At 38.5% G+C, this 11882-nt stretch overlaps 1 long non-coding RNA gene across 2 annotated transcripts; it reads right to left on the bottom strand.

Annotated features, from left to right (window-relative positions):
• Positions 1–707: 707 nt before the first annotated feature.
• LOC136828245 (uncharacterized) lies at positions 708–11507 on the bottom strand. Of its 2 annotated transcripts, none has more exons than XR_010849966.1 (4): positions 11345–11507; positions 6407–6526; positions 5947–6146; positions 708–4008 (listed from the first exon to the last, which is right to left on the bottom strand). It is a non-coding gene; the product is annotated as an uncharacterized lncRNA (long non-coding RNA). The 2 variants fall into 2 exon arrangements; XR_010849967.1 differs by lacking the exon at positions 11345–11507 and adding an exon at positions 11021–11218 and having other exon boundaries at positions 2978–4008.
• Between the last annotated feature and the right edge of the window lie 375 nt (positions 11508–11882).

Here is an 11882-nt window from a genome sequence, read left to right on the forward strand (position 1 = left end):
ATCTATTCTTATAAGTAAATTATCCTTTAAAGCTCAAAGACAAAAGTTCTGTCGGCTACAAAGTCTTGATCGCTGTGGACAAAACCCTCGAAAACATAATGCAGTCTGTGTTGTTTGCTAACTGTTCCTCGGTTTTCTATAATGCGGAGTAAAACCCATTTTCTTTATTACGACTTTGAAGAATCTGTTCCGAAACATCAAAAAAAAAACAATGGGTATATAATATGTACGTGTAAAATGCGTAGACTCATAGCAATATTTTAAAGGTCATTATGCTAGAAAACTAACACACAATTCTCGTAAAACTCTACGTGGTACGCACACCATGTTTCATAAGCCGGTACATTTCACGCAAGCATTTATTCTCTCGAGTACAAAAGCCACAAGAATGAACTTGAAACCAAGACTCGTCTTAGGTGGTAAGTCTACCCAACCCCCTCCCAGAGCTTTCCTGTGTATATTTCGTTTTCCTTGGCCAATTTAGTCCTTTAGTAGACAGAAAACGGGAAAACACATGGAAAAGCACGGAGAAGTTATGGCTTTGCCCATTCCACAGTAATCAGTTTAGGAAACACTCTTGGAATGTCTCGAAGCCAGAAACTCGACTCAACCTCCTGCCGAGAACTCTCTCCTTGGATCATTGGAATACTGGTTCCAAGGGGTAAAAAAAAAATTAATTGCATTTGGAATTCAAATAAACACCTGCGTGAGTAATCAATATTTTAATTATCCTCTTGGGCTCTACAGTTTTCTATGGTTTACATGAAATCGGGGTAACACCAATACGGTATAAAATTATACTTGGTTTTTACACAGCTTTCGAAAAGTATGCCTAGAATTGTAAACTTTCTCGAGTTCCCATTCACACGGTTTTTTTTTTTTGGAAACTCCTACAGCCCTTATTTTTCTCAATATTGTTAAATACCGGCATGCAACTACAACCAAGCATGGTTTTCCTCGAGACTAACCTAATTTGCTTTGGGCACGACTAAAACGTTGGCAATTTATCCGAATTTCCCATACGTCGTACTTTAATACAATGCTCCCTGCTCTGATATATAAATACGGTACTTAGAGTACCTTGCACATGACTCGACAGTGTAGTGTCTCAAGGAATTTCAGCAACCAAGATGCTATGATGCTAATCTTGAATAGCATTTCCTTACTTGTAAATTGCAACACTCTGCTGTACTCAGTTTAAGACGCCCATAAATGAATCGATTTAGTTTGCACCGCATTGATAATGCTTGGCACTTTACTTACAACTTAGGCCATTTAACTTAGCACTATTGTACTTGTAAGTACATACAGCAGTAGTCATTTCATTAGACATTGTTGGAATGCAATGGAAGATGGCACTTAGGCCAGCCACTAAGAGGTCCTACAGCGTTGAAATGGGGAACGGCAGAAAGGTATAACAGGGGTTTTCTTAGGTGGAGGTGGAAAAGAAAGATACGAGATTGTGAATGATGGTACAGCAACAGAAATGGGCGAGGTTGCAGTTAGCGTCCAAATCGACGATGCAAGCAAACTGTGTATCACACGAGGTGCACTGTTGGCACTATTCCATCTATGGAGATTCAAATTTTTTGGACAGTTTGATAAGGTAATTCACTTGTCAAGCCACGTAATGGGTACCGTCAGCCAAATGACAGTGAAAAGTGTTTTTGGGTAAAAACACCCAAAAGAGTAACAAGTGTTATCGAGCAAGACTGCACAAAGGAAGCGAAAACATAGGCGACGTAAAAGACTAAGCAGTTGGGCTGATGCAAACACAATTTAGCTGCGTCTACATGGTGTATTGATGGCAAAATCCCACCAAAAACTAATTCCCTAAGCAATGTTGCCCATTACTTGCATCACAATTTAAAAAATGTATTCATACTACCTTCATAGTTATGAGAGAGTAGAGAGAGAGAGAGAGAGAGAGAGAGAGAGAGAGAGAGAGAGAGAGAGAGAGAGAGAGAGAGAGAGAGAGAGAGAGAGATGTGAGTTAACAAAACACACAGGTATTTTATTCACAAAAAACCCCAAAATACTGTACCATAATGATCTGGACTCTTATAGCACATACTTTTCCAGTTTCCAAATGAACTATCAAAATCATTTTGCAATTCCAAATGGAAAAACTCACACAGGAGGAAGGCATTGCAAAGTCAAAGAATAAATATGAAAGGATTTACAACTGTGATTCTTTCTCCATTTCTCATGGTTCTTAAATGATTAGATTCTTACAGGGCATACATTGGGTAGAGTAAATAATAATTATATAACATCTTATAACTGTACTTAGTATTTAGGCCATAAACATCGTCTACCTTACGCTAGTGCAACCTCCAATAAACCTGAAATGTTTAATTATAACAAAAAAAAATCCTATGGAAATGTTATAGCCTTGGGCTTTCTATATCTGCCAAGTCTCTACTCTTATAAAATTCTTTTTATTTTCACAGCAGTAATGTGAACTCCGTTAATCCTTGTAAAAATTTTTCTATCTCCTGACTGTCACATCCTCTAGTGTTAGTAGAGGTACAACCGACAAAGGTTAGTATTTACAATTATCAGTTTGGCTCCACGACATGGAAACCCACAATTGACATCTTGGTATAGAGGTATCTATGATAAAGTACCATTCAAAATAAAAAGCTTATAACATACATTCATGGATTTTAAGAAAGTATCTTACATTTGTTAAGAAAACCAGAGGGTACCAGAGAGTCAATGTGCAAGTGGCAACAGTGAATATCAGAACAACTTGAGATGAAATGCAGAAGTCTATTAAGGGTCAGCAGAAATCAAAGGAAAACAAAAAAAAGAGAGGTACCTAGGAGCTTCATTAGAGCAGGACCTCATTTTAACAGCAGAACAGTAGACACGCAAAAGAGGGAGAGGTCTTAGAAAAGTATTAAAATTAATGCCAGGTAATTCAGGTTCATGGTGAAGGGAAAGGAAAAAATAAAAATGTCCACTTTACGGAAGTGGTTGTACAATACTAACAAGTCAAATGTAACTGATGGCTCTGCAGATGCTTTGGAGTTGGGCAGCTCAAAAATAGCAGGGATCACAAAGACTGAGAGAGAGAGAGAGAGAGAGAGAGAGAGAGAGAGAGAGAGAGAGAGAGAGAGAGAGAGAGAGAGAGAGAGAGAGAGAGAGAGAGAGAGAGAGAATTAGTAGTTATGGAAATGGCAGGAGGGGCACACGAAGACCTGGGACAAAAGGTAATCCAGGCAGAAAGTACACACTGCAAAGAAGAGTGGAAAGAAACCCGACATGAAAATGTCAGTCAATGATTATGATGAAAAGACAAACAAAACTCATACTGACAATGGAATCTGTGAGAAACTTCAATTTTACTTTAAGAGTGAGAGAATAAGGTTAGTGATAAAGCAGGAGTTCCAATTTAAGAGAGAAAAATGTTATCCTAAACGAAACAGATGCCAGAGCCAAGATATTCATAACAACAACACACACACAACAAAACTAGTGATAGAGTTCTAAAAATGGGAAAAAGTCATACAGGGACCAAGGTTTAGGCTAAAATGGTAGTAAAATGAACAATACAAAAAATAGTGAAAAACTAACAAAGAAATAACCTTAAGGTCTCATGTTAAACCAACACTGAATAGAGATTAGAAGATTGAAAGCACGAAGAAACTTAATGCATCTAGTGAGCAACAAAGGAATTGAAGATGATCATACCATCTCTTGAAAGTACAGATGACTACCCACAGGGAACAAAGGTTATATTCTGGAATGCTGTTATACCTTCTTTGTAGCTGCTATGTTCAATACATCAGTCAAGTCTCAAGTGGGAATGAAAGATCTTTGACAAAAACACAGATAAAATACAAGAACTGTCAGCCAGGGTAATCCTCTTGAAACCGATTGAAAAAATAAAATACAATATCAACAGCGGGGGAAGATACATGGATTCAGGAGCATAATATATTCTTGGGACTTGACAGCAGCTTGTTCCATAATTAGCTCTCTCCATTTTGGCAATGTTACCTGGAAAGCATAGAGAACAGTTTAGTTAAACTAGTTAATTATTTTCAAGGCATTTCAAATCTAATGTTCTGAATATATCTCTAGTTGACTACAATAAATAATCATATATACAGTAATGGAGTTCCATTAGGCACTCAAATCTAGCAAATAAAATTTCTGTCATAGCCCCAATGTTAAATATGTACTCTGTGCATTGAAGAAATAACCTTACAATCCAGATTATCAAAAGGTTTTTGCAGTATCCATTTGGAAACAACTTGTACTTCTAATTAACTTCCACTCCATTTGCTCTCCTTTTCAGCACTTTAACCATTTCAATCAATTTGCCTACTTTTTTTTACCTTTTAGGTTATTCTTTCCCCTTCATTTGGGCCAGCCATAACAAATTTTGCCTACATTTCTGACCCCTGGGTAATATATTCCATGAATACAGATTCAATTAATTAATCAAATAATTTTTAGAAAAGTAGGCATGGTACTCAGTTATCAATTCTACTACTCACCAGAATTGTGAGCAAACATCTGCAGGTACAAAAATTTAATCTATCAATGAAGAGTTTTACCCATCGGTTCCTCACATCACTTTCCTTACTTAAAGCATTGCTTGTATCTCTATTTATGAAGGATCCCTTACCAATCTATTTTTATTTTCAACACATGACAATACACAGGGTCTCCCATCCATAGTCACTGGACTGGCTGGCTACACAACAATGAACTGTATTCTACAGATATCATCAAAGTTTCCAATAACATACAGCCAAACAGGCTCTGTGAAAATCTGCCATTCACATCTTCCTGTGCCTTTACTTCCACAATCTTAATTCACCTCCAGCCTTCACCCCAAAGTTCTCACTCAAGAAGGTCTGGGTCTTTCAACTTATCTGGTGCCTGCAGGAGCCAGGCTGACACTATCACATACTACTCTTTCTGGGATGATGCAAAGATTGTCCAATCCATCTCCTATTTCCCTTTCATTATCCCCACTAAATAGTATTATGGATATCTGACTCCTAATACAGTATTCTTATTAAGGTTTTATTCTCATACCACCAAAATCTTATTGATGCTCAAACTTTCTTGAAATAAAGTCCACTGACATTCAATTAGCTCTAAATTACCATCTTTATTCAAATCTTGACCTTTTCACTTAGATAACTTGGCAAGCGCTGCCAACCTGCATCTTACAAAGAGAGTGAAAATGTTTCACTTACAGTATATCCAATACTAAAATTCAAGCAATATATCAGACCTTATAAAAGGCCAGTGCACATACAATATTCCAACTGTAAAAATCTGCAATCTTGTCAAGCCTGAAAATATTAACTGTCAGAATCTGTCACGTCACAAACACGCCCACTCCCCAGCAGAAATGCTGTACAATGACACATGAGAGTCTAGTTTTTCAAAAACAACCTACAGTACGCAGCTTTTTTGGGGGGTTGGGGGAGCTGAAAAAAATGGATGTTGCTTTTTTATGTTGTCCTATCTGAGCAGCCCAAGGCTGGACAGTAAGCACAATCCATAGTGACATTACACGTGTCGTAATTTGCATCTGCTATGAGGCACCACTGTCCATAATCCCAAATCATAGCAGATGTAGAGCAGTCTCTTTTATGAGGTATCTGAATGCATGTTATATCTATACACCACTACTAAGCCATTCACACAAAAGTGATTAATAAAACTGTACTTACAGACACTGATAACCAAACAATCTGGTCTGGTAACTGAAAACTATAGCAGCAAAATTCTAAAGAAACTGAAGCTCTAAAGGAAGTAAGTGAAGGAAAGTGATGATACAAAGGACAAAGTTTTGGTTAATTTACTTACCACTTCAAGAGTGGTGGGTTAATAATACTGTACTGTAAAAGATGGAAGAATCTTCTGACCTGCAAAAAAGTATTAGTCTTCTATATAAAAAAAGATTATACTTACTAAGTGATTTTATTTCCTCTCCAACTTCAATACAGAAGCACAATCAAGTTTGTGAGAATCCCTAAGATGGTCAAGAACAAAAATGACAATGCAATCTCCAGGCCCTGTGAGTACAATGGCTCAAACACTGACATGATGCAGTACATCCTAAAGTCTTGATAACGTCTTCCAGTACTGTCAACCACTAGATGTTAAACACACTGTAAAGAAAAATGGAAGGTTAGTTGTCAAAAGAAAGCTAGACATGGGTTATCTTAAAAATATTTAAAACGTAACTTTGAAATAATAAAAATTCTACATAACCATGCACAATTAAATTCATAAATAACGCTTTAATGGAATCTCAACTGAAATAAAGCCTGGAGTGAAGTAGTTGGTACACACAACCTAACAGTGTTATGACAAAGAAATCTTGAACTCACAGAAAATAAACCAAATGAGCCTCAAAGAATGGTCATACCTGTCAGGGAGTGATTCATACGCTGGTTTGTCTAACCAATGACTATAGTATATATGCATTGTTCAGTCTTGCCCATCAACGTCATATGATCATCACTAAATAGACAACTGCAACAGCACTCTGGAAAACAGTATTCAAAGGAAACCTTAAACTATTATGAAGCGCATTACACAGCCAAAAACACACTGAATATGAAAACAATGATTAGTAATGAAAATGTAAAGATGATTTACCAGTAAAATAAAAGAGATAAAATATAACACTAAATGGGTGAAAAGTTCCAAAAATCATTTGTAGAGTTATGCTAAAATTTCCAATCACACCCTTAAACGGACTGGAATACACAATATAAAAAGTCTCATCTGCTACAAATGGAAATGTTTCATGAAAAGCAAACTACCCACAAAAAGAGTTGAGTGACCTTTACTAGTGTACTGTATTCACAGAGTTCCTGGCAGATAAAACACCAGTAACCAGTATACAACTACAAAGACAAGAGTGGTCCCTTACAACTTTAAAATGTTGGTATTTTTCAAAGTAATTTATATTATCCTACATACTAAAACCATACACTTTTATGTGGGATAATTCCTCAGCACAAACTGGAATAGGCTGTTGAAACTTAGCGACAAGGTAGTTAGGCTAAGTGGTGGTAGGTGGGTGAGTTGGGGGAAGACCCCACTCACCCGCTGCTGTCATAAAGCCCTTTTTTGTTGGCATTAGGAACTATGGTGGGTGGCTGAAAGATAGTGGAGGAAGTAACACCACAGGAAGTAAAACCACCTTATGAGCTAAGCTCTAGATACAATGCACTGCAGTATAGTCTGCCTGTATCATGGCCCACCCAGCACATAGGCTACTTGGCCTAACTGCTGCCTTCCAAAGAAAGCAGAATAGAAGAGGAATAAAAAAATAAATAGTCCATTGTTCACCTATTCGACCACCAGCTTTATGCCATCCAAATACCAAACGCTTCATACTTTTTTTTTTTCTGTCTGACAGGAGCTTCAAGATTAAAGAACCTGTTGAGAAGCCCCCACAGCTCCTAAGGAAAAGGGTCCAAGGATTTGTGGGCGACGTCCATGGTAAAATGAAGGCACAGGTAATCCAGCTGCCTCATTACCTGTGAACCAAAAAATTCCCCAAACAGCTAGAGATGAGCAAAATAACCCTGGCTTAGGGATCTCTCATCTGGACTGGACAACAATCCTCCTCACATCACAGACTGAATGTCCACTTGGTCCCTTCAGGAAGCTGTGCTAAAGCCAGAAAGAATGTGTACTGGACACCACCACCTTATGCTTGCTGGTACCACAAAAAGATGGCAATCTCTGGCCTTGGAGACCAAGTTTTAATTAGAAAGGGCTGCAGGCCTCCCACCAGACATAAAAGTATCTTATCTGGCTCCTTGCTAACAAATTCATGTAGGGAAGCAATCAAGACACTCTCAAGTCACATTTGAAAAAGATGGGTTCTGAGTTTTTTGCCAAATACTCATGAACAAGAACAAGTGGAATCCAAAGCCCTCTGAGCATCATACAAGATACAAAAGGCCATGCAAATTATCAAAAAGCTACAATGAGGGTGAGATCTTGTAACAAGATCCCACCCTCCATAGCAAGACTTGAGGGTAAGATCTTTTGATACAAGGCCTCCCTCAAGGGTCCTACGACAACATTTAGGCTGAAGGAGGTCACATCCCACTCCTAAGGCTGAACTTAACAGTGTGGGCAAAACTGTTCAAAGCTATTGTAAGTATGGACAACACTTCCAAGGAACAATGATTTTTGCCCCTTAAAGCAGAACAATAGCCTTCACAGGATGGACTGAGAGGATCTTGTCTTGAAGGAGGACAATTAAGTTTGCAACCTGCTGCAAAATGGCTCTAACCAGAAAAACACCGTCTGCAACACCAATCGGAGAAGATGGTCCAGTCCTTGGTACATGGTAGGTGGAGCTACCTCAACATGTAGGCCATTGGGGAATCTCTGGGCGACTCAACCTGAAGAGCTAGCATGCTGGGGTGCCACTCAGCATACTACCCGAGTTCTTTGGGACAGGAGTAAAAACGCTGATAATCACCCAGTAAGATCGGTAACAAGATAAAAGGCAAATATATCCAGATGTCCCAGGGGCTGCTGAAAGACATATTCAAAGGCACCTTGGGGTTTGGTACTCAAGAGCAGAACCCCAGGGGGTTTCTTGTAACACAATAATAATCCCTCTCTAGAAGATATGATGCATTGTCACTGACAATTGTATATTCTACTAACTGGTCTTTCCTTGTCCTACTACACAACCAATTTCAGAAAAAAACATATTTGGTTCACTTTGTATGTGGGAACACCAGTTCCAGCACATCCACTCGCTAACAATGCCCATTCATTCCTGCGAGGAACAAATGCCTGTATCATGAAACTGGCAGCCATTTCACAGTTCAGCAGGGAAGGGGGTTGGGATCACTGCTCACTAGGATAGGTTAGGCTATGTAACCCACATCATCCAAGATAGGTTAAGACAGGAGTTTAGGATAAAGCTAGCTTAACAGACTATAGAGCAGTTCCAGTCGCCCTCACTCCTTAAAAGCTTTGATCCAAAATTCTGACCTAGGACAAAAAAACCCACACTTGTTTTGTCATATAAGTAAGAAATGCATAAGTACAAAAATATTACTAATACTAGAAATCATTTTTAAAATCACTGACTTCAACAAATTCCAAAACCTAAACACATCCACACACATTGCTATCCTATGTAAGGTTAAAAAAAAAAAAAACAATTTCACTTGAAACCATTACTGTACTCAGTATAGGAGTTTTTAAGCTGCAATCTTAGGTTTCCTTTAAGACTCCTACATGGGATTTCGAAAATCAGGTGCTGCTTGAAAAGCTGGCTTAAGTTTGCAGTCATGGCTCCTTTTAGCTGTGTACCTCTTGTTCACTGGATTATTTTGGCTGAGTTGCTCAATTCTAAGCACAATTTCTTGCTCCTCACACAGCCACTCTTATTTACCTTTGGGAACATTATCGTTACCTGAATTCTCTGCAGCACCCCAAATGCAACATTGTGCGTTACTAATTCTCTGCACCACACCAAATGCAGTCTTTCCTTAAACCAAAGTGAATGGACAGCATGTTTAGAGTATAATAAGTATATCTTAGTTTAACCAGACCAATGAGCTGGTTAACAGCTCTTGTAGGGAAAACTAGTATAGTGAATATTCCTAAGATGAAAAACTCGACGTTGACAATTTATGCTGGTGATTCCTAAGGCACCTTCTTGGAAGTGTCACACCTTCCACCATGGAAATTTACAGTACTTTATTCATGAACCACTAGTTAAGTAAGTGTTGGGAGCACCAAATGGCGTTCAGGTCTTGACATTTCCTCTGAGAACAGTGTTGACTGGATGGGCTTTTATTCAGAAGTATGTCAAGGCTGTCTACATTATTACCTTATACTAATAGCCTACAAATCATTGGTTCTTTAGTTTACGAACACCAAATTAATAATCACTATGAACACTTCATAGATCCCTCTTATCCTGACATCCATAAACAAAATATATAGAACATCTGTGGCAAGACCTCAAATGATGGATTAGGTGCCCTGGTAAAAAGTCCATCTTCAACTGTACAGTACATTTCCACTTTTTCAAAAATAAATTTCCTAGGAAACAGCCGATATGCTCATTCTTCATAACAGCTTGCAGCCTATGCTGAACCCTCCACAGTCTTATATTCAGCGGCCTTCAACTTCTAGGTAAGATCCTGGCAGGTCTGATGACATCAATTCCACTGACAATTCCCATTCTGATCAAGACAAGTTTATAGAATGTTTTCAAATTACTATTCTGCATTAGGGTAAGGATCTTATGCACTAAGTTAGGTTAAGTTAGTTAAGTCCTAGCCTTGTTAATCATTTTCAGTGACCTAAGTCAGGTTAGGTAAGGGTCTAGGGGCAGGTTAGGGGTTCAGAACCCAGGTTAGTTTAGGTAGGAGGTCCAGGGCTGGGTAAGAACCCAACATTTTAGGTTAGGATGTGGTCCCTTACGTTTGGTTAGGTAGGGAGTCTAGGGTTAAATATGGACCAAACCTTGGTTACATTAGGTACAGGGTCCAAGGAAGGACAGAGCCCCCTAGGATAAGGATGTGGTCCCCTGGGTTAATTAGGTATGGGATCTAGGGCAACGCATGGCCCCAGCATCCTAGGTTAAATTACATGGGGGTCCTGGGGATTTTGGCCCTCCTGGCTAGGTGAGGACCTGGCCCCAAAGATCAGGTTTGGTTAAATTAAACGTTGTCTTACTCGATTTGTATTCCCCCCTCCCAAAAAAACTGCTTTCGCCACTGGCCCCCTCCCAAAAATCCTGCTTTCGCCAATGTGGTCCCCAAAATTGTAAGATGGTCTTTAAGGATGAAGGCTACAAAGTTTCTAAGCTATTTGCTAATGTACGGAACATCAGAAACTTTGCAAACATAAATTAAGACGTACGAAAATTATATTTTCAAGTCCTAAATAAGCGATAATGGTTCAGGTACAATTTTACAAATGTCAAAACCAGCCATCACGCATAAGGTAAGCTAACCTTTATCAAAAACTGAAATTTACTCACTTTATAAATCAGTCTGCACTCATCCAAACTGGCTCGAAATTAGTCACTTTATTACCTTACCACTTGATTTATAGTTATGACCAACTAGCACAACATTAAGTGGTCTAATTTTCAAGTCTCGAAAGAAAAAATGCACTACAGCCTGACACAAGGCTTCCCAGGAACACCGGTTGAAAGAAACGTCCTCTAAAACTGCATTTAAAGCCATAGGGGGAAATACACAGCACAAGGAAATTTAAAGAAATATTCATATAAAGTTACCCAACCAGCAAAAGGAGTATGAAAAGCGTAATTCCTGGAATAACAGTAACTAAAAATACTTACACGGAGGGGAAGGCGTGGCAGAACCACTATATGGGTCAAAATACGCATGCGCAATTACTACAATGGGTGCTGTCACTGCGTCTTGTCTAATGTCAGTTTCCAAACTCTTGAGAGTATTTTATAGGCAGTTTTCGTTGAATTAGCTGTGCTACCGTGACTTCACCTGTTTATACATAACACGTTTATTTATTTCAGATTTTATGTGTGACATCTTATTCTAATGGATAAATGATCTCATATATGAAGGCTGTATCTTTAAAATAGGTACAACATTTAGCATACATTTTCTGAAAACTTATTTGTTAAGCTCAGATAATTCTAGGTTGTAATGTATATAACAAATAACTGAACAGTATATAAGAGCATTCTGTTTGTTTACTGGTATTTTAGAAAGAGTTTTTCGTTAAGGAAAAAGCCAGCAACATCCACAAGCTGCCTGACGGTGTGATGTTTCATCTGTATACAGACAAATGTAGCATTCGGTAGTCTGTGGGGTGCGCAGACTTTTCTTCTGTGTGCGTCCTTCCACGGCATTTTT

Source organism: Macrobrachium rosenbergii, chromosome 42, assembly GCF_040412425.1.
Source record: "Macrobrachium rosenbergii isolate ZJJX-2024 chromosome 42, ASM4041242v1, whole genome shotgun sequence".
Lineage (NCBI taxonomy): Eukaryota > Metazoa > Arthropoda > Malacostraca > Decapoda > Palaemonidae > Macrobrachium > Macrobrachium rosenbergii.